At 51.1% G+C, this 21,995-nt stretch overlaps 2 long non-coding RNA genes across 2 annotated transcripts in view; both read left to right on the top strand.

The window, feature by feature from the left end:
- Positions 1-9,581, top strand: part of LOC125618293 — a 14,813-nt gene extending 5,232 nt beyond the window's left edge. The window contains exons 2-3 of the long non-coding RNA XR_007349540.1: positions 3,219-3,475; positions 4,545-9,581. This is a non-coding gene — a long non-coding RNA (uncharacterized LOC125618293). The remainder of the gene's footprint in view (positions 1-3,218; positions 3,476-4,544) is intronic.
- A 2,990-nt stretch (positions 9,582-12,571) lies between these two features.
- On the top strand, positions 12,572-17,924 carry LOC125618292. Its single transcript, XR_007349539.1, has 2 exons — positions 12,572-12,969; positions 17,665-17,924. It is a non-coding gene; the product is annotated as an uncharacterized LOC125618292 (long non-coding RNA).
- Positions 17,925-21,995: the final 4,071 nt, after the last annotated feature.

The raw sequence follows: 21,995 nt of genomic DNA, 5'->3' as shown, positions 1-21,995 counted from the left end.
GTCGTGCGGAGGCTCGACGGGCACGAGAGGGCCAGGGAGCCCACGTGGAAAGGGACAGTGGCCCAGGAAGCTGTCCCGAGGTGGTGCCTGGACTGGAAAAGGGGCCTGAGAATAGGGGGTTCTCGAGAGGCGGGCTAAGGGCAAGACCAGTTTGCGCAGAAGGCCGCGGGCTGAAGGTCTGCCCAGGGAGGGGTGACGAGATGGCCGGAGCCTGGCAGCTCGGGGGTCACGCCGCCAGGCAGAGTCCCTGCAGGGTTTGGGATCACGAGAAGGAATTAACTGAGCTCATCCCCAGCCAGGCCTCTCAACTCCACGCTCTTTGCCCGCGGCCTGGGAGGTGAGAGAAGGGGTGGGGCTCCAGGCTGGGCCACCAATCATAGCCTCAGCTCCACTTTGAATCTGGGCTGGCGGGCGCGGGCTGCCGGCCGCCAGGTGTGCTGGCGCCCTCTTTGTCCCCACTTGTCTGCCAGGCACGTACCACCCCGCCCCTACCCTACATGAGGCCCTGGGCCTCACCCAGCTAGTTCCCCTCCTCCCTCCACCCCGGTGGGGCCGGAAGCTGGGCCTAGGTTCAGCCCCGTGCTGGACTGGTGACTGAACCCTGCCGCGGTGCGGCCCCACCCCCAGGCCTGCACAGGGATCCTAATCCGAAAGGGACAGATGCCTCCATCTCCCCAGATGGCCACCAATGACCCGACAGTGCAGGGGGTGGGGTGGGGCAGGGAAGGAAGAGCCCATGATTTGCAGCAAAAAAAGACCTGGAAGAGGGTTGGTCTAGGCACCAGCTCGGCAACTGTGTGCGGCAAGCCCCTTCCTTACCTGCCATGTGGCTTCCGCTGTTGGAAACCCGATAATGGGGCCTATCTCTCAGGTCACCCTGAAGATTAAATGTAGAGGAGAGGGCTTTTTGAAAGTAAAGCTTCCACATGATTGTTAGTAAGGGAGGGGGTATGTTATCATTACCCAGGTGCTGGGGGACTGGCCGCCCCCAAAGGGTGGGTGAGTCTCAGGGACTCACCAATGGGCAAGGGTGTCAGGAGGGATGAGAGCCATTTATGGTGCCTATCCTGGTGGATCCCTGAGCCCCAAGGCCCTGAACAGAAGAGAGTCAGAGTATGGAGGTTCCTGGTTCTCACCATCCCAAGGCTATCCAGGAAAGATGGGCATAGGAATTGGGGCAGCTTTCTCTTTCTTTATCTTCAGCCCTGGGGGTGTAGAACCTCTCAGGTCAAGGCTGGAGGGCGGTCTGGGGCCCACATACTGGCCCCCCACACCCCTAACTCTCCCCTATCCTCTGCTTCTGCCTCCTCCCTCCCCAGGACTCTGGGAAGAAACTAATCCCCAAGACCCCCCATGTTGCCTCCTGGATGAGTCTCAAATCTGTCTTCTCTCCATCCACTGCCATCCTGATCACTGCTGGACCATGGTGACAGCTTTAGCTAACTAGTCCCCTTGCCATCAGGCTGGTCACCCTGCAGCTGTGTGAAAAACAAACTAGATCTTGTCCCCTCTCTAGGACTGCCTGCCCCAGTTTTCTCATGGTGCCTGGGTAGGCCCACCGTCTGGAACCAGCCTGCCCATGATTAAATGCTAATTGTGCCTGAATTTCCCTATCTGAAAATTGGGAATGAGGATAAAAACTGGGCAGCGTTCTGAGTACTTAACACACATCCTGTACTGTCCTCTATAATCCTGTGACAACCTAGGAGATTTATCTCATGTCTGCCTTGCTCTAATAACAATAGTAGAACAATAGAAGACATTCTGAATTATCTAGCCCATAGTCATTGACTAAATGAACTAACGCATGCCGAAAATCTAGAACATCTTAGAACACAGCTGGTATTCAGTACATTCTAGCTGTTATTTTTGACCAAGTCCCTCCTGCCAGCCAGCCCCCCCCCCCCCCATTACCTTCCAGTCCCTCTAAACTGTAGGCACACACCTCTTCCCTTGCCCTAACTACCTCCCCCATCTTTCTTTTCTGTCCTAGCACCTGGCACAAAATAAGTGCTTAATACATATTTAGAAATGAATTAAATGAGGTTTTTAGGAGACCAGGCTGAAGGGATTAACAATGCTCACACGCCCCCTGGTGGTCATCCTGGGCATTTCAGGCCTTGGCCAACCTTCAAAGTGGGAGGGCAGAAGACCTGCTTCATAGCCTGGGAGAGCTGGAGGCCACCACCCAAGGATACTCTGCAACCCAGGGTCTGGATCCCAGGAGCTTAATCTTGCCCACATGAAAATGGGGCGGCAGGGATTTTCAGCTCCTGGGCCAGTTTACCTTCCATCTCTCTTGAGATCCTCTTGGAGGGGGTGACACAGGTATACTTGTCACAGTGGGCTGACTGTGTGCTCAGGAGGCCAGCAGGTTTTGTGTTGAGAAGATGTGTGTGTGTGTGTGTGTTTGTGTGCGCAAGAGAGAGCCCACATTCATGAATCTGTCCCCTACTCATGTGTGACTGTTACCGGGAACACAGAACCTGGCTGGGTCTGAGAATGCTGGGACTCAGCCTACCAGGAAACCAAGGGTGAGCTGCAGCCTCTCACTGGGAATTTCTGGATATTCGTGCACTCAATGGTGTGTAGGTGTGAGTGGTGTAGAAGGACTAATACCCAGGCACAGCCCAAGTCTTCTTGCACACATCTTGCTGCAGGTGCCTGTATGAACCTGGGAGGGAAGCTGGTTTTCTCCTTCTCTTTCTCTTACAGGTATGTGTTCACTGTGCTGGTCTGACTGGCCTGCTGTCACTCCACCTGATGAGCACCTGTTTTTTTTTTTTTGTGTGTGTGTTTTTGTTTTGTTTTGTTTTGTTTTTGGGGGGGTGGATCCTGTACTGGGCATGGAATCCTTAGGTGTTTTACCACTGAGCTGCATCCCCTGTCCTTTTCATTTTTTATTTTATTTTATTTTGTACCAGGGATTGAATTCAGGGGCACTCAACCACTGAGCCACATCCCAGCCCTATTTTATATTTTATTTGGAGACAGGTTCTCACTGAATTGCTTAGCGCCTCCCTGTTGCTGAGGTTGGCTTTGAACTTGTGATGCTCCTGCCTCATCCTCCTGAGCCACTGGGATTACAGGTGTGCTCCACCGCACCAGCTTCATTTTGTATTTTGAGAGGGTCTCACCAAGTTGCTTTGTTGCTTCGCTAAATTGCTGAGGCTGGCCTTGAACTTGGGATTCTCCTGACTCAGCTTCCTGATTCACAGGGATTGCAGGCATGGCCACTGCTCTGGCTGAACACCTGTTGTGTTCACACCTGAGGTGAAGAGAGTCCTGTGTCCTTTCGTGAGAAGCCAGGTGTATCTGAGTTAAAATTCAGCCTTCCCCTGGCGGCATGATTTAGACAAGGGATTTAACTCCTCTAAGCCTCGGTTTCCTCATCTGCTGAATGGAGAAATGTGAGTGCCTGCCTCCTGAGTTGTTGTGAGAAGCAAATGAAGCAGGATGGAATACCGGGAGCGAGGTAAAGACATATGGTCCATGACAGAGTTTACTGGAGTGTTTTGGTTTCTATTAGGGCTTCTGTGCTGTGCATGTCTCTGTGTCCTGAGACCCATGACACGTAAGAGCCTGTTAGACCAGACCCTGCAGCATTTAGAATGGCTGCGAGCAGTCCCTGAGCCTGCTATGAATACTGTAAGACTGCTGGGCAGCACACCTGGCTTGTGTCTTGCCAACACAAATGCGCGCCCACGGGACCTGATTTTCCAAATCCCCAAACAGAACACCTGGTCTGACCAAGTAGATGTATTCATGGGGCTGAAGGGGCCACATGTTTGAAGCAGGTCCTCACAGGACTCCCAGCTTCCAGCTGTGGCACATTTGGCCACCTGGGGGAGCCCTCTGTCCCCTTCAGTCAGAGGAGTGGTGGGGGATGCATGTGAGGGGAGGGCTGTGCAGCTGGAGGGCTCAGGGGAGGCAGGGAGCCCAGGGTTTGCATGGTGAGGAAGCAGTCCTTCCACCAGCCAGGCTAGGGGTTAACCCATCTGTTGCCAGCCCCCACCCCCTAGGCCCCAGGGATCTGGAGAAGATGCCCAGGGGAGGGTGGCTGGAGCTGAGGGATCTGATCTCCTTGGGAGCAGGAACATCAGAGAAAAACATGATGTTCTGTGCTCAGCCCCCCCAAAGCCAGCCCACCCTGTTGCTGGGAGGAGCAACATGCTGCTACACATGATGTGTCCTCAAACCAGTGGGATTCCAAAGTCAGCCCCGATGCTTGAGGCCCTCTGCAGTGGTCTTCAACCTTAGCCTTAGGCTTCCCTGGCCCTTGCTCACACTGAGAGCTCAGTGCCAGGACCCAGAAGGCAGAGCGCCCTCTGGCTCTTCTGTGAGCAAGAGTTGCCCTGTGCCTGTGCTTCCAAACCCTCACAGGCCTGGGAGGTCACTTCACTGTTACATCCTCATGCCTGAGGACATGAGGGCACAAGGGGTGAGGGGCCACTTAGTTGGCAGGTAACCAGGAGTCTTGAAACCCAGGTGTCTGATGCCAGGGCCCTGGTACTCAACGGCCCAACCCTCTGCCACTCTTGAAGGGAGAAGGCCATCATCAAGACCCAGGTGGACAGAGGAAACTGCAGTGAAGCCAGGGGTGCCAAGTTGGACGCCAGGAAATGGGCACACCTGGGAGCAGGGAGGGGGAATCTCAAAGGACAGAGGACCAGCGAAGTCACAGAGGTGCAGACAACAGTTGCAGGACAGCCACGGGACTGAACAATGAGGAAGGGAAGAGGAAGTGGGCTGGGGGCATGGACATGTCCTTCAAAGTGTGGCCATGAAGAAAGACAGTGGGGAGGCAGATGGGCTCTGGTGCCTCGTGGTAACATGAGAGGGGCTTGGGTGGCTTCAGCATTGGCTGGATGGAGCCATCGTGGAGCTCAATGGCGGAGTCAAGTGTCCCCGATGGGGGATGGTGTAGAATGGAACCATGCGCAGGAAGAGCCTGCTGATGGGGGGGGGGGGTGTCTGCCAGTCCTCTGCTTCCTCCCTGGAGACAGACTGGGAACTGTCTTCAGGTACAGAGGCAGGAAGTGAGGTGCCCAGAGGGGGAGGGGGACTAGTCGGTGGGGACCTCTGTTGCTGCCCAGGGTCTAAAAAGGCCTTTGAAACTGCCAGGCAGGTCGGGGCTAGAGCATCTTGGGTGCACTCCTACAGGCTGGGGCGGCCCCTCCCCAGCTGCCTCACAACGGGGTCTTCCCTTCTAGGCCAGGGTTCCACTGAGGCTCACTCTCTGTGTGGGGTTCTGAATCCAGCTCCTCTTTGGTCCACTCAGCCTCCCACTAGAACCCCTGAAGTCCACTTCTGGCCAGAAGGTGGCCCTGTCTGCTGGTCCTGGAAAGCCGCCCCCCCCCCAGGCCTAGTCTGCCCCTCAGCCTGGGGAACAGATGGCCCGCCCTCCCTCCTCACTACTCTGTGATCAGGAGGGGCCTCTCCTGCTCATGGCCGCCTATCTCCCCGCTCACACTCTGGGAAGCAGTGAGCTGAAAGGGATAACATCTGGGTCTCCCCGGGGCCCCAGTGGCCCAGCTGCCAGCCTGTGGCAGCTTGGGGAACAAACACCCCTCCCCCAAGCTGGTGTCACCCTGCCCAGCATCCTTGGAGACAGGGCCCGAGACTGGCTCCCTGCCACCCCGGGGTATTTCATGCAAGGAAGAGCCCTGTGAGCCTGGCCTGCAGGCCTTTCCCGAGTCCACAGTGGTCCCTGGGGAGGGAGCAGCAGTCAGCTCCTCCTGGATCTGTGCCACATCATCCCCAGACTGAAAGGCACTCCTCTCTTGGCTTGAGGTATGACATGCTGACATCTGTAGGGTGATCTGGGACAGAGTACTGAGCTTCACTGAGGGACAGGGCTCTGGGCTCACAGGAGGGGGCTGGCTTCCAGCTGGACTGTTCCCTGCAGATTATGTCACCATGCCCCTTCAGGTGCCCAGGCCACTCCTATCTTTGCAGATACCCAGGGGTCAAGTCATGGGCACTCTTTAGGGCACCTGGGTGTGACTTGTCCTAAGAGAAGGCATTGACCTTGATTGATTTACATGTGGGTCATTTTTGCATTTCACACCAGGCTCTGGTCTTGACCTCCCTGTCCCTTCCCACCCAGCTCCAGTTCAGTTGGGCCCACTCTCCCAGAATCAGACGAATTACATTCTCTGGCCAGAAGCTGACTTCAAGGGTTCTAGTGGGAGGCTCAAGGAATGAGGGCCACCTGTCCAAGGTCACCCAGCCAGTTAGTGTCAGAGCCCAACCTCAACCCTGACTTGAGAACCTGTCTGGGGCTCTTTCAGAACCCCTGGCCTGGCTTTATTTGGCAGTGTAGGTGTGCTCTGGGGGATCCAAAGGCCTGGGGCAGCTGCAGAGGGCTGGGCCAATGAAGGAGCCCTGTCTGCAAATCCACACTTCCAGCACCGTGGGGAACACAGTGACGAGTGCACATGTGTCCCGCTGTGGGTGGAGGCAGGTGACAGGAAAATGGAGTCTGGGAGTGGGGTCTGCTCCTCGTGTCCTATCTGGGCAGGGGCCTTTACTGGCCACCCCAGTAAACCCTGTGAAATGGGTCTGGACTAAGCTGGACTAAAGCAGCCAAGTGTGCTGGGACAGAGTCTGGCCCAGGGGAGCCTGTAGAGCTGGATGGGGTGTGTGGGCTCAGGGACCAGGGAAGCCTCCTTCCAGGGGCCCATCTCCTCATCCCAGGTAAAACTAGACATTCCTATCAGTTGCCCTGCACTAACCTTGGTTCCTGAGTTTCCTGTGTCACAAAGATGCTATGGTGGGATTCAGTGGGGAGCATCAGTCCTGGCCCTCCCCTCCACGCCCAGCCCCATCCCGGACCCCACTGAGGCTCTCACCACTGCACCAGGCCTGGAATGATGCCCACCTTCTCCTAGCAGGCTGGGTCTCTAGAGAAGGGTGAGTATTTCCTGCAACATAAAACTCCTTCAGGGGAGGGAACCGTCTCGGGGCACAGACCCCAGATCCCTCCTGGAAGGACTGTGGACCTCATTCTCTCTTGACCTTGACCTGCCAATTCAGAAGGGGCTTGGTCCCAGTTGGGCTGAAGTCTGCCAGACAGCAGGCAGCCTTAGGGGTCTGACCCCAACCTGTAGGTTGGGATAAAGAGTGGACCTTAATTGCCTCAAACAATTAAGGAGGGGCAGGAAGGAGCAGGTGTTTTAGGGTCTGAGGTCTGACAGCCCCTGACAGGGTGGGTCCTCTCCTCCCAGCCATCGGGAATCAGTCAACAAACATACAGACACAGCCATGTATTCACAACTGCCCACACCTGCACAGCTAGGTGGGCAGGCAAAGCTCAGGCTCAGGCTCTGGAAGTTCCAGGGCCTAAGGGGCTCCACCAACAGCAGCAGGCACCGCAGATTAAGGATCTTAGCTTGGGCACTGGGGAGAGGGCAGGTCTCGCTTCTGGGAAAACCAAGCCAGGGCCGACTCTGGCATCGTCCAGGCCCCAAGAGCAGGTTCACCCAGTGGCTGCCCACTCCTCAACATAGGACCCAGAGATGCCCCTGGCAGCAAGGGCCCATCCAAAGGGATAGCACTGTTGCTATATGTGGCAAGGAGCCCTCCTCTTTATCACAGCTGTGGACAGGAAGGTTATAGGTGTGCCTGAGGCTCAGAGAGATGCCACCACACAGTGGTGCTGACATGAGGCCTGCGGAGGTCCAGTGCAAGGACCCAGTGCAGGGACACAGTGCAGAGTGCCCAGTGCAGGGACACAGTGCAGGAGCGTGCAGAGTGCCCAGGCAAGCAGGTGCCCCATTCCACTTCCATGCCATTCAGGACATGCCTGAAGGACCAAGTGCATTCCAGGGAGCCACCTGGTTGTGACAGCAGGTGGAAGGGAAGAGTGTTCTAGAAATGGTGTCATAGGTGGTGGTGGTGGGGGAGCTGATGTCATTTAGCCTAGAGTGGGTGGCTTCAAGGTGGCACCTTGGCTAACATTCAGTATTGCTTCATCTGCATTCCGACAACACACCCATTGGACACCACTGTGTCCAGCTCTGTGGGAGGCATTGGGATTCAGCAGGGGGCAAACCTGCCCCTGGATCCTGTCTTCATAGGGCAGTCAGGGTCAGGCACAGTCAGGACCATGAGGATGATACTAAAGAAAGAAGGTCTCGATTCCATACAGGACAAAGTAAGCCAAGGCAGTGAGGGCCCTGACACCCAGGGCCATGGAGGAGTGCACAGGAGAGGTGCCTGCTCCAGGTGGTTGGATTGAATGACATGAGGATTAACGTCCCTCCTAACACTGAGGAGGGGACATCTGATCAGTGACTGGATGATGGGATGCCTCATGTTTCAGAAGATCCTTTTCTTCATCCACCTTCTCCAGGTTCCTCAGAGATTCTCCCCAATGTAGAGTGTCCAAAACCCACAGTTTACCACTGATGTGCTGCTCCCATGCGTTGGGCAAGCAAGGCCACTAACATGCATGTTTTGGGTTTTTTTTTTTTTTTTTTGGTTCTGGGAACTTGAACCCAGGGGCTCTTTACTACTGCACAACATCCTCAGTCTTTTGTTAAAAAGTCTTTACTTTGAGATAATATCCCATTCAGTTACTGAAGGTAACTGGGTGCTGGGACTATCTCCACCTCCTGAATTGGTGCCCTGCTACCCCTGACATTAACAAGATTCTCTACTTCAGCTCCTGGAACCTAGTGTCCCACAGAACAGTGGTTTTCTAACTGGAAGGCTTGGACCCTGCGACTCCTACTGACTCAGGATAGAGCAAGGTGGACTTGGGCTAGGGGTAGGAGGTGATTTTCCAGTGTCAGTAGTAAGGGAAGAGGCAGGGGAAGGGGCTTGGGGCTAAGAGCCCTGTGACTCAGAGATGAGGGAAGAACCTCAGGGAGGCAGTGAAAGGGCTTTGGGAGGAGGGACAGGTCACTGGAAACTGGTCAGAGGAACAAGGGAGCCAGATGCGGGAGTGGAAGGGCACACAAAGGCCACCTGGACTGGGTTCTCTGTGATGCAGCTTCAAATGATCCTACCTGAAACCAGACCAGTTAGAGACGCTCAGGGGAGCAAACTGCCCACTGTACACCCCAGAGTAGAGTGCGTGGTACACACCTGCAATCCCAGCCACTCTAGAAGCTGAGGCAGGATAGCGGATTCTAGGCCAGCCTGAGAAATATACCAAGACCTTGTCTCAGTGACGGAGTGCTTGCCTAGCATGTGGGAGGCCCTGGGTCCCATCCCCAGCCCTAACGACAACAACAAAAAGACCCAAACCTAAAACATCCCACAGGGAGCCTGGGCTCCTGGATGTTGAAGTCTGCTGCTGAAAGGCCGTAATCTGAAGAATTCAGGGGCCCGGAGTGAACACAGGGCCTGGTGTAGGGAGGATTGGAGCAGTTTGAGGGCCATTGCGTCACTGTCCCGCATCTTGGGCAAGTTCAGGGTCCCCCTTGGCCTGGGGAGGGACCCCTGTCTGCTTCTAGCTTTGATGTCAAGCCCTCAAGGAGGGCTGGAGCCTGCAGCAGGCCTGGGAACAGAAATGAATCACATTTCCACAGATCAGCTCCTTGGTGTCCCATCCCAGGGCCATTCCTCTCATGAGTCACCCCCATGACCAAATATAGTTCCCAAAGTCTAGGGAAACAGAGGGTGCCACGCTGTGCCAGCATCAGCGGGCCTGGAAGGGGCAAGGGGCCTGCCAGCCCACTCTTCACCCCTTCCTCTCAGGCCTGGGGTCTCTGCCTGGACCACCATGGAGGCAGAAAAGAGGGTCTGGCCAAGCAGTGTCCTCTTCCTCCCAGGGGAATCTGGGAGGTGTTCCTAGGGACAAAGAGCAAGGTAGGGGGACTTTTTTCTCAAGCAGAGACTGGGATCACCCAGGGCATGTCTGGCTGTTTCTAGTAGCCGCTTGGGCACCGCCTAGGCCTTCAAAGCCACCACATAAGGAAATGTTTGTGTCTTCAGCCGCACAGCCTTTGGGCAGTGGCTCTGCTTGGTCCCTCCCTCTCTCACTCCCCGCCCAGGCCTCCTCCCTGACAGGCAGTGGCTAGGGCAGCTGGACCCAAGAGGAACCGCCCTGAGGCCCTGGCAGGGGGAATGGGTCCACCCTAGAGGATTGGCCCACCCCAGGGAAGGCAGGAAGCGCACTGGCCTGCTTGGTGGTCCTCCTGCTATTCTGCCCTAGAGGACACCCGCTTGGCAGGGTGTCCCCTCCTCCTCATTTCCCAAGCAGACTGTGTGTGGGGGGGTGGGGGCTGCCCGATTCCCAGGGCAGGACATGCCTGGGGACTACCAGGACTGGCCATCTTGGCTTTGAGATCTTGGAGCTGTCACATCCAGGAGCCTCTGGAGTGGCCTGGAAAACTCTCTCCCAGAGGAACTTCCACACACCCAGCAGCAACAGCCACTCTCGGTCCCTTGAGTCCCTCTCCAGGAGCCCAAAGCAAAGGCTTATTTCTTGGTGTTGTCACAGAGTCATCCAAGTTCAGCTACTGCTTAGAGGGGAAGCATTTCATAACCTGCCTTCTCGTGGGCGAAGATTGTTTCCCTCCGGAGATTTCTTGAATTACTTACTCAGGCATACAGGCCCCACACAGTCCATAGGCCTCTGCAGGAAGTCAGTAGGCACAAGGTGGCATTCACTCTTCAGCAGTCTCTTCTTGAAGGACCCCTCCTCCCTTAAATGCATCCCTTTGGAGGTCAGCGGCCAGAAAAATTCCCCACCAGGTATTTCCTGGGCACAGACCCCCATGCTCAGTACCCCATGCTCAGAGGAGCCTTCAGAGGGGGCAGATCCAGCCTCTGGGGGCCTTACACTTCAGGGGTCCCTGAGCGATGATGGCATCTCCCAGATCCTAAGGCCTGTGTAGCAGAGAGGTAAGACCACCTCACTCACTTCTGGTCGGACTCAAGACCAGGCCTCAGGTGCCGCTTTCGGGTCTCCAGCCTTTGGCCCTGTTGGTGGATTAAATGATAGCAAAACCTATCATATGCCATGCCTGAGTGACGCAGGGATCACAGCCAGCTGCTGGACCCAGGACCTGCCTCTCAGGTGGGCAGAACTGCTCTTCTGTGTTATCAGAGTGCTGATGGTCCTGCTCTGATGGACAGCTGGAGTGACCACTACCTTCTAAGAAGTGTCCCAGCTGATGCCCAGGAATATGGCCAACTTCCACAGCACCAACTGAAACGCCTAGGCCTGGCCCAACTGTAGAAAGACCAGGAGAGGGAGGATGTACTCCAGGTCACTCCCCTAGTGGAGAGGCAATGTGGCCGGCCCACCCACCCCCGCTGTAAATCAAGAGCCAGCATGGGCTTTTGTGCCACTGCCAGTAGTCCCAGCTATTCAGGAGGCTGAGGCAGGAGGGTCACATGAACCCAGGACAACAAAGTGCCTGGGCAATAAAGTGAAACCCCAACCCCCACCCTCCAAAACCTTGGGTGTCAGAAAATTTATTTCAGATGGAAATGATGTGGCCTACACCAGAAGACTGTCTGGGAAGTGGCCCATTCTCTCATGAGACCTGTTCAAACGGGCTCAGTGACATACTGAGGTTGTTGTGGACTGCTGTTCTCAGTGGGAAGTTGGAGGTATGATAAGGTGGGTCCTCAAGTTTTCTTCCTGCACCTCCCCTCAACAAACAGGCCGCCTACACACCCTCCTTTCCATGACTGCTGTCTCTACTTAGAACCCTGTCTTCTCTCTGGGTCGTGGGCCTTGACCCTGATACTTTCACACTAGGCCTCGGCAGCCATACTGGTCTCCCTTCTGCTTTCTCCAGGAGGCTTTCCCTGACCAGGAAGAGCCAGACGGTCTCCTCTACAGCTGCATCATGACGCCTGTAACTTTTTGTGTCCCCCACCGGCTAGTGCTCCTGGCCACTCCATGTCACTTGTCTCCAGTGCAGAAGTCGGGTCCACAACACAGCAGCAGCCCACATGTCAGTGAGGAAGGAATAGAGGGAAGGTTAAGAATCACACTGGGTGTGTGTTTTGGCGGGAGTGGAGGATCACACAGGGTGGCAGGAACGTCTTTGTATTTTGCACATACACTCATAGGAGCAAATGAATCCAAACAGGCCCCAATGGGGCAGTTCTTGCGGTTCACAGGATGTGGGGGCGGGGCTTGCACTTGCAGGCCCGCCCCCTCCCCAAGTGCACGTGTCCGAGTACACCCCAGGTTCCTGCAAACGCGCGCTCCAGCACACCCAGGCTGGTGAGCAGCCGGACGATGTAAACGCAAGTGTGCACGCACTCAGGTCCCCAGGTGTCCTCGAGCTCGTGCACATGAGTTACGTGAAGCCCCACGAGGTCCTGCCTGGCACTGCAAACACGACTTTAGGTGCGCACAGCGGGCAGCGGGCATGCTCCGAGACTGCACACCCGGGACGGCGCACGCCGGGCGCCTTGCACACGCGAGGCCGAGCGCGCCCCGGGGGCCGGCCCGCAGCTGCAACCCGCGGCTCTCAAGGCTTTGTTGAGCCGGCTTCCGGGCGTCCATCACGCGAAGGCCGCGCGCCGGCCCAGGAGAGGCGCTGGAGCACGAAATGGCGGGCGGGGGCGGGGCGAGGGCGGGGCGCGGCGACCGGCCGCTGCCCACTCCCGAGCCCGGGCGGGGCGCGCCGCCCTCTTGCGCAGGCGCAAGGTGCAGCGCGCGTTCCCGCGTCCCTCCCGACGCGCGCCGGGACACAAAGGGCTGGAGGGAAAGCACGGAGCGCGGGCGGGGCCTGCGGAGCGGCTCGCGGTCGGGAGCGGCCTGGAGCGGACTCTCAGGGCCGGAGCCGGGCTCGCCGGAAACGCGCGCTGGAGCGCGGGGCGGGGCCGTGTGGTGCCGTGGCCTCTCCGCTCTCCTCCTTCAACGGCCGTAACGGCGCCGCGGGCCGGGTGGGGCGGCCGCAGCGCGCAGGCGCCGGGCGCGCCGCGAGGATGGGCCTCCATTTTCCTCTCGCGACCTCGTGGCGGTCTGCGCGCGCTTCCTCCTCGGTGGAGGTACGGGCATGTCCCCGCGAGGCCTTCGCTTCGGCGCCGAGCGCGAAACGCGGCCCTTAGGAAAGTATCCGCGCGATTTGGGATGCGAGTCGAGTTTCCCACGGAAAAAGAAAATGCACCCGGGGCCCGAAACTAATGCAGGGTCTCCACGTCGCCCTGGGAATGCGGGCATTGAGGACGCTGGAAAATAAAACCGTTTTATTATTATTTTTCCTTCTTGGTGCCCTTGATCCACTGAGCCTCGTCCCCAGCCCTTTAGTGTTTTTTTTTTTTTTTTTTTTTTTTTTCCTTTTTAAACTTAAGAAAGGGCCTCGCTGAGTTGCTTAAGCCCTCTCTAAGTCCTGAGGCTGGCTTTGAACCCGCGATCCTTCTGTCTCAGCCTCCCGAGCCTCCGGGATTAGAGGCGTTGCGCACCGCCCTTGGCTGAAAATAAAATTATTTATTAGAGATGTTCGTTGAATGTAATGGTAACAATTTATTTTTATTTATGTTTTCAATGGTACTGGGGACAGCCCAGCCCTTTAACTTTTTCAGATGGTCTTCAGCAGCCCGGGTTGGCCTCGAACTTGGGACCCATTTGCGCAGCTTCCGTGGTACAGTCCTGTGGCTAACGTTATTTTTAACCATAAAATAGTACATGTTTCCTAATATTAAACATTGAAAGAAAGAAATGATAAGCTAGCGTTCGCTGACTGCTTAAAACCAGCCAAGCTTGGCCGGGTGCACGCCTGTCATCAGGGTGACTCTGGAGGCAGGCACTGGGGATGTGGTTCAGTGGTTAAGCGTCCCGGGTTCAACCCCAGGTTACACACTGGGGGATAAAAAACCCGGAACTTCAATTGAGCACAAGTATACTATTTATGGTAACATAGAAATAATTGCCGTTTTTTAAGAGGTTTTGTTTTTGTTGTTGTTTTAGATACTGGGGATTGAACACTGGGACACTTTACCACCCATCTATATTCCCTACCCTTTCTTATTTTTTGAGAGATTCTTGTTAAGTTGCCTGGACTGGCCTGGAATTTGTAGTCTTCAGCCTCTTCGAGTTGCTAGGATTATACACCTGTCTCAGGGGGTGTATTATTTTCAGAAAAGTAATAGGGGAATGATTAGAACATTGTAAAGTATTTTTAAATTTATTGTGAAAACAAGCCTGGTGTAGTGGTGCACACCTGAAATTCTAGCAGCTCAGGAGACTGAGGCAGAAGGATCACAAGTTTAAAGCCATCCTCAGTAACTTAGTGAGACCTCATCTTTAAATTTAAAATATATATATAGATAGAGGGCTGGGAATGTGGCTCAGTGGTTAAACATCCCTAGTGGGTTCAATACCTGGTAGCAAAAAATTAAAATAAAATTCATTGTGAAATGGCATAAACTTTGCAGCAAAAATTACTTGTAAGCTTGGCTCAGTGGCATAGGCCTGGAGGCTGAGGCAGGAGGATCACAAATTCAAGGCAAGCCTCAGCAGTTTTAGCAAGGCCCTAAGTAACTTAGAGAGACCCTATCTCTAAGTAGGGGCTGGGATTGTGGCTCAGCAGTAGAGCGCTTGCCTAGTGTGTGGGAAGCCCTGGGTTCGATCCTCAGCACCACATAAAAAATAAATAAAATATTTAAAAAGATATTTTAAAAAATAAAAATAAAGGGCTGGGAATGTGGTTTTGATTAAGCACCACTGGGTTCAATCCCCAGTACAAAAAAAAAAAAAAAATTACTTGTAGTGTTCAATTGAACACAATATTACATACACACATAACTGATAAGCAATATAAGAAATGTGTTCACGAAAATACTTTGAAGAATGAGGTGGTCATTTTATTTCAAGGAAACTGCTGTATTTCAAATTATTAATGGTGAAAAGTACCAGTGCTGTAAATGGGACACTGGGACATGTACAATGTGACAGTGTTGAGCAGTATGCTGCTGCTTGACAAGGCTCCAGCGTGTTGCCAGTTGTGGTTACTTATTGACAAGTCGTGGCCTGTGCTTTCATGCTTTTTCCAAACAGTTATGCATTGGTTATTGTGACATATCTCTAAGAGGTAAACCCATATGGATTTATTGTAAACTCTGGCCATAGTGGAGTATCAAGAAATTACTATAACCTTGACTTGTGGAAAATGTGCTCAGGGAGAACCCAGTGGTGGTGTTCTGCTTGGGAGTAAGGTAGTTCTACAAATGCTTGGAAGTGGTAGGGGATACACAGTCACACTGTTGTTTGTTTCTGGTTTTGAATATCTATTTACTGCTTATGACTTGTTACATGTTTGAGATACTGTAGTCTAAGCTGTGGGCACCAGGAGAGAAAACAGACGAACAAATATCATCTAAAACCTGTAATGCAGATGAAAAAAAAGCAAGAGGATTGTTCAACAATCAAAAGAAACAAACAAAAAGAAACAGAGCACAGCCCGTGTTCCTCCACCAAGGGCCCTGAGTCCCTACAGCAGTTTATTGGGGGTGTGGATTAACATGGTGGTTGGTTTCTAAGTATTCCAGCTCTATTAGAGGTAAAAAATGGTATTGGCCTTTACTCGCTGGAATAATTGATATGTGTGTTGTAAATGCATGGATTATTCACAGTTTTGTGAACAAAGACAAGAAAGATCTCTAAATTTGTTGTCTCCAAAGAGACATCTGCATATATTAATTAGGAAGCAACAAGAACCCATCAGGAGGAAGAAAGCAAAACTTGTGGAACTGCTCCCGCCCAAGATGGCATCAGACCTGACATAGGGAGCCATGCTGTTCTCAAAGGACAAGAGAGTAGTCAAAACAAGTCACATCATGAGAAACAAGCAGTGTATTGTCAAAAATGTGATTTAACCCTTATTTGAAGGGTTTTGCGCCTTTCCACCAAAAGTAATTGTTAAACAGGTTATGAAAGTCACTTCTTTGTATGTTGTGTAATGAATGAAAGGATATCTTATTTGCTCAATGTCCTATTTATAGAAAGTCTTATATAGGTAAAAGATACTCCATTTTCCCAGTGTGCTATTTATAGAACAATCTTCTCCCCATCCCCCAGTGGTACTGGGGATTGAACCCAGGGAACCCAGGGATGATGCTCTAACGCTGAACATCTTTAGCCCTTTTTTAATTTTTTGAGACAGAGTCTCATCCAGTTGTTTACAGCCTTGCTAAATATTGCTGAGGCTGGCCTTGAATTATTAGTTATGGATGAACACAATATCTTTATTTTGTTTATTTTTATGTGGTGCAGAGGATGGAACCCAGTGCCTGACATGTGCGAGGCAAGTGCTCTGCCATTGAGCCACAACCCCAGCCCTGGCCTTGAATTTTTGATCATCCTGTCTCAGCTTCCTGAGGAGCAAGATTATAGGCATGTGCCACAGCATCCAGCTGTATTTTCGTTCTTAATGATTATAGCTGTTCAGCCAATCTTTGTGCACCTGTGCAAGTTTCATTTGAAATATTCCCAGAATTGAAAACTTGGGACTTAATGAGTGGTTGAGTCTTGCCCAAGTGTAACAGGTGGGATCCTTCATCCAAGTTGAGATGTCTGCCTTGAAACCTGACTCCAGGCTCTGTTAATTGTGTCCATGTTTATTTCTCTCATTAAAACTATCAAGATAGGAACCTTAGTACCCAGCATTACTGACAAATGATAGGTGCATCTTTTGCTTGGTGAGAGACTCAACAGGTCTTTCAGTCCTGTTAATAACTCATCATGGACTCACCTGTTGATTAAAACTGTTCCTATTCCATTTTTTAGTCTCATGTAAAGCAGCCTGCCCTTAGATTATTTTATTGCAATATGAATTTAGTTTTTTTCTTCCAAGTAGTGTCTGTTTTTTAGGTTTATTCACTATTGTTTCTTAAGCATAAGGAAACTCAAATGCTTTTTTAATTTTCTGAGTAGAAAATGAAGCTGGATATGGTTTCACACATCTGAAATCCCAGCAACTCAGAAGGCTGAGACAGGAGGATCTCAAGTTCCAGGCCAGTCAGCAATTTAGTGAGGCCCTAAGCAAGTTATAACCTGTCTCAAAATAGAAAATAAAAAGGAATGGGAATGAGACTCTGTGGTAAAAGCACTTCTGGGTTAAATCCCCAGGGGAAAGAAAAAAGAAAAGTAGAACCAGAATGTGATTTCTGGTCTCACACAGACATAGCCTGTCTTCTTTTTTTCTCTTCAATTTATTTAATTAATTAATCTATTTATTTATTTCGTACTTGGAATTTAACCCAGGGGCACTTTACCATTGAGCTACAGCCCCAGCATTTTTATTTTTATTTTATTATTTTTATTATTTTTGGTCCTGGGGATTGAACCAGGGCCTTATGCATGCAAGATAAGCACTCTACCAACTGAGCTATATCCCCCACTCACCTCAGCCTTTTTTTTTTTTTTTTTAATATTTTTAGATGGACACAATGCTTTATTATTTATTTATTTTTTAATGTGGTTTTGGGGATCAAAACCAGGGCCTTGCACATACTAGGCAAGTCTCTACCACTGAGCTACAACCCCAGCTTTTTAATTGCTGCAGCTATTCAAGTTTAAGGTATATCCTGCCTCAGCTCCCAAGTCACTGGGGCTACAGGCATGAACCACTAAATCTGGCTGTACTTTCTACTGGATTACAGATTTCTAACAGGAATTTTGAAATGTTCCTATAAAATCAAAAACGTTCCAGTGACTGAAAAGTTTTCTTTTCTTTCATTTTGTAGAAGAAAGTACTTCAACACTTGCTGGCTTGTGGTTTTCCAGTTACTCAACTCTGGGTTCTGTCTGAAAATTGGAAAAGAACACATCCTGGGCTGGGGTGTAGCTTGGTGATAGAGCAGTTGCCATGAGGTTCTGGATTCCATCCTGTGCAATGCAAAAAGAAAAAAAAATGCCCTGGCAGGGCTGTGCAGATAATTGGAGGTAATATTTGTAAAGTGCCTAGACCATAGTAAAGTGTCTAATAAATAAATGGCTGCAATTATTTTGGGTTGTTATTGTATGTGAAAATAGGGACTGCAAAAACTAGCTGGTTGCCATTCAGAAAACAAGGCTGCCTACAGATCCCAGCTGTACCCATTTCTAGTACAAACAATACCCCTAAAGCCTTTTTATTTTTACTTAGGTGTGCTGGAGATTGAACCCAGGGTTTTAAGCATGCTGAGCAAGAGCTCTACCACAGCTACTCCCCTGGCCCCTGCTCAAAAATTTTAAGCCAGGCCTGGTAACCCATGTATAATCCCAGAGATTCAAGAGGCTAAGGAAGGAAGATTGCAAATTTGAGGTCAGCCTGGGCAATTTAGCATGACTCTGATTCAAATATTAAAAAATTATAAAGGGCTATGGTTCAATCCCCAGTACTAAAAAACAACAAAATAAAACAAAACCTTTACATCAAGGAAAGAGAAATTTTAAAATTCATTTTAGAAGCAAATCAGATACTTGCTGGTGCATCACTCCTTGTCTTGTCAGAAGTAAATCTGCTGGGCATTGTGGCACATGCCTGTAATCCCAGGGGCTCATGAGGCTGAGGCAGGAGGATTGTAGGTTTGAGGCCAGCCTCAGCAATTTAATAAAGGCTGTAAACAACCTAGTTAAGACCCTGTCTCAAGATAAATCATTAAAAAAAAAAAAGGTCTGGGGATGTGGCTCAGTGGTTAAGTGTCTCTGGGTTCAATCCCTGGTACCCGCCCCCCCCAAAAAAAAATAAAGTAAATCCTAACAGGTTTACATGAAATGGACCCTAGGATGGCCCCCTGCCCATCCTTAGAAGGGCCTGAAGGATGGGGCTCAGCATCAGCTTTCCTTGTGGGAGCAAAGGGCCCCTCCCAAACCAGGGGGCCTCTGCCAGTCGCAGTGCTCTCTACATCTGGCCCCTGTGTTTCCTGTTCGGTGGATTTGTAAGTGCCTTCTCCACCTTTGCTGGAATTAGGGGATAGAACAGTGGACAAGTCACCCCATCCCAGGCCCCGTGGAATGTGGAGCTTATGAAGGAAGCCAGATCCTGAGCAAATAGCACCGTGGTGCTAGGATGGAGGTGCTTCTGAGGTGGCAGTGGCCCTAACTAGGCAGAAGGCCAGCTTGGCTCCCTGGAGGCATTGATTTTTTTTTTTAGACTGAGAGTGGCAGGAACTGCAAACAAAAGGAGTCAAAGAGCAAGACCATGGAGACTTCCTTTTTTTGGTACAAGGAATTAAACCCAGAGGCACTGAGCCACATCTTCAGCCCTCTTCAGCCCTTTTTATTTTTTATTTTGAGACAGGTCTCACCAAGTGTCTTAGGGCCTTGCTAAATTGCTGAGGCTGGCTGGAATTGCAATCCTCCTGCCTCAGCCTCCCAAATCCCTGGGATTATAGGCATGTGCCACCATGCCCATCAAACCATGGAGATTTCTGAAGCCATCTTTGGTTAACTAAATTGTTAAGTATTATTAAACTGGATGCAGTGGTACACGCCTATAATCCCAGTGACACAGGAGACTGAGGCAGAAGGATTACATTTTCAGGCCAGCTTCAGCAATTTAGTGAGACTCTGTCCCAAAATAAAAAGGACTGCAGATGTAGCTCAGTGGTAAAGAGCCCCTGGGGTGAGCCCTAGTATTAAAAAAAGAAAAAAAAAAGTATTATTACTAAGATGGAATTTGAGAGTCCTCAAAAGGCTATTTGGGGTGCTGGGATTGAATCACAAAACTATGTCCCTAGCTCCCTCAAAAGGCTTTAAATGGTTTTTATTTTTTACTTTTATTTATTTATTTTTACAATACTGGGAATTGATCCTGGGAACTTTGTACCTCTGAGCTATACCCCCTTCCTCTTTATTTTGAGACCAGTTCTTCCTAAGTTGGGAAGGCTGGTCTCAAACTTGAGCTCCTCCCGCCTCAGCCTCCCAGGTGGCTGGGGTTACAGGTGTGCCCAAATATGCAAGCATCAAAGGGTTATTTAGTTATGTTTCTTTTTGTGCATTCTAATTTCCATGCTCCCTCTGGTGCTCAGTTTTATTCTTCCTGTCACAGGATAACTGAGAGGAGAGAGGATACTTTTGTAATAATGATCCACTTTATGCTTTGAATATAGCCCTTGCTGCTCTGCCACTTCAACTTGTTTCTATTTATTCAGTATTTTTTTAATTTGTTGTTTTTCAATATACGTGATAGTAGGGTGTATTTTGACATTAGACATACATGGGGTATAACCCATTAAATTTTGATCCAATTATTATGATTAAATATGATGTGGAGTTACACTGGTTGTATATTCTTATATGAGCATAGGAAAAAGTTATGTCTAATTCATTCTACTGTCATTCCCATCCCCCCTGCAACTTAATTTTTTTGGATGGGGTACTGGGGATTGAACTCAGGGGCACTGAGCCACATCCCCAGCCCTATTTTGTATTTCATTTAGAGACAGAGTCTCACTGAGTTGTTTAGTGCCTCGCTTTTGCTGAGGCTGGCCTTGCACTTGCAACCCTCCTGCCTCAGCCTCCAGAGCCACAGGGATTTCAGGTGTGTGCCACCACCCTGGTGTTTTTCAATTTTAACAGCTGCCTTTAGTTCCACAACTGGCTTGGGAGACATGCCCAATAGGTGGAATCATGGACCTGGGGAAACTGGTTTTTTGAGCAGGTTGAAAAATAAAAGCTTGGCCAAGCAGCTGAGGCTTAATCAAGGTGGGAGGTGGTGAGGAGCACTGTTTGCTCCCAATCAAGACCACTTCATGGGGCAAGGCTCCAAAAGAGGCTCACTCTGGGGTTCTCCCCTGTCCCTGAAAAAGCTGTTGCCCAAACCCTGACCCTCCTGCCAGTGGTGACAGCAGCATTCATCAGGGGTAAGGGCTGAGGTGGTTTACTGTACCTAAGGCACCAGGACCTGTCCGGCAGCCACATTTTTATCTTTTGTTTGTTTTGCAGTACTGGGGATTGAACCCAGGGTCTCCTGGCAGCCATATTTTTGATACATTGAACCATGGGAAATCTGAAGGAGCAAAACCGTGACATCTGGGCCAGGACCTCCAGAACCTGGCTGCCCAGGGGAGGCCCGCGGTGTTGTAGGGACAAACGAGGCAAGGCACCGAAGACAGCAGGAAACAGTTTTATTTGGCTGCAGCCAGGTTCAGAGGGCACAGCTTTTGCTGTGATCAATCAATCCCTTGAACCCCGAGTTCAGGGAGTTTCAGAGTTTTATACCCAGCGTGTAAGGGGAGGGGCTCAGAAGTCCGCAGTCTGCAGAAGTTCACATAAAAGCAGCTTTTTTCTTTCACTGTTCTGGACAGTTAACTCTTCAAGGCAACACCTGAGAAGGGGAGAGCTGCTTCTCCCCTCTCTTTCCTCCCCCTGCCAGCTGTTACCATGGAGCCTAATTGTAACTTGTCTTAGAAATGTAGACATCTCTGTGAAGCCCAGCTCAAGGCCAGAGGCCTTGTTTGCACATTTCTACAAACTACTATACTGGATACATGTTTGTGAAAAACTAGGGGGTGTTCAGCACCTGGAGTGCTGGTATCTTCTCAGCCAGTGGCCAAATAAACAGGGCAACACAAAAATAGGAAGTTTATCTATGTTGAACTCTTTTGCAGAGACTCTTTTGCTGACAGTCCTAAAATCAGTCTGGGTGAAGATTTCTGGAGAAGCCCAGTTAAGTCTTTTCTGTGGAGAAAGGGGGTGCCACTTCAGCGGGACCCAGCACTGTCCTCCCTGGCAGCTCGTTAGAAATGAACTCTGCGGCCCCGCCCTAGGCCTACAGAACTAGAATGCAGATTTTAACAAGAGCCTCCTGCCTCATTACCCATGTAACAGTTGAGTTAAATGTACTCAAAAGTGTGGCCTGAAGGAGGGAAGACTTGGGTTGCCCGAATCCCAGTTATTCTGGGTTGGCAAGCCTTAGTCCAGCCCCTTCCCAGTGATGAACTTCCTTGAAGGAGACCCTGGAGAAAGGGCCTCTGAATAGTTCAGAAGCACTTTCCAATTGAGTGAGCAGCGGCAGGACTTCTGCTTTTGATAAATTACTGTGGGAGGGCCTGCTGTGAGGGTCACCTTTTTTTTTTTTTTTCTTTCCTTT

Source organism: Marmota marmota, unplaced genomic scaffold, assembly GCF_001458135.2.
Source record: "Marmota marmota marmota unplaced genomic scaffold, marMar, whole genome shotgun sequence".
NCBI lineage: Eukaryota > Metazoa > Chordata > Mammalia > Rodentia > Sciuridae > Marmota > Marmota marmota.
This window is presented reverse-complemented; position numbering and strand designations above follow the sequence as displayed.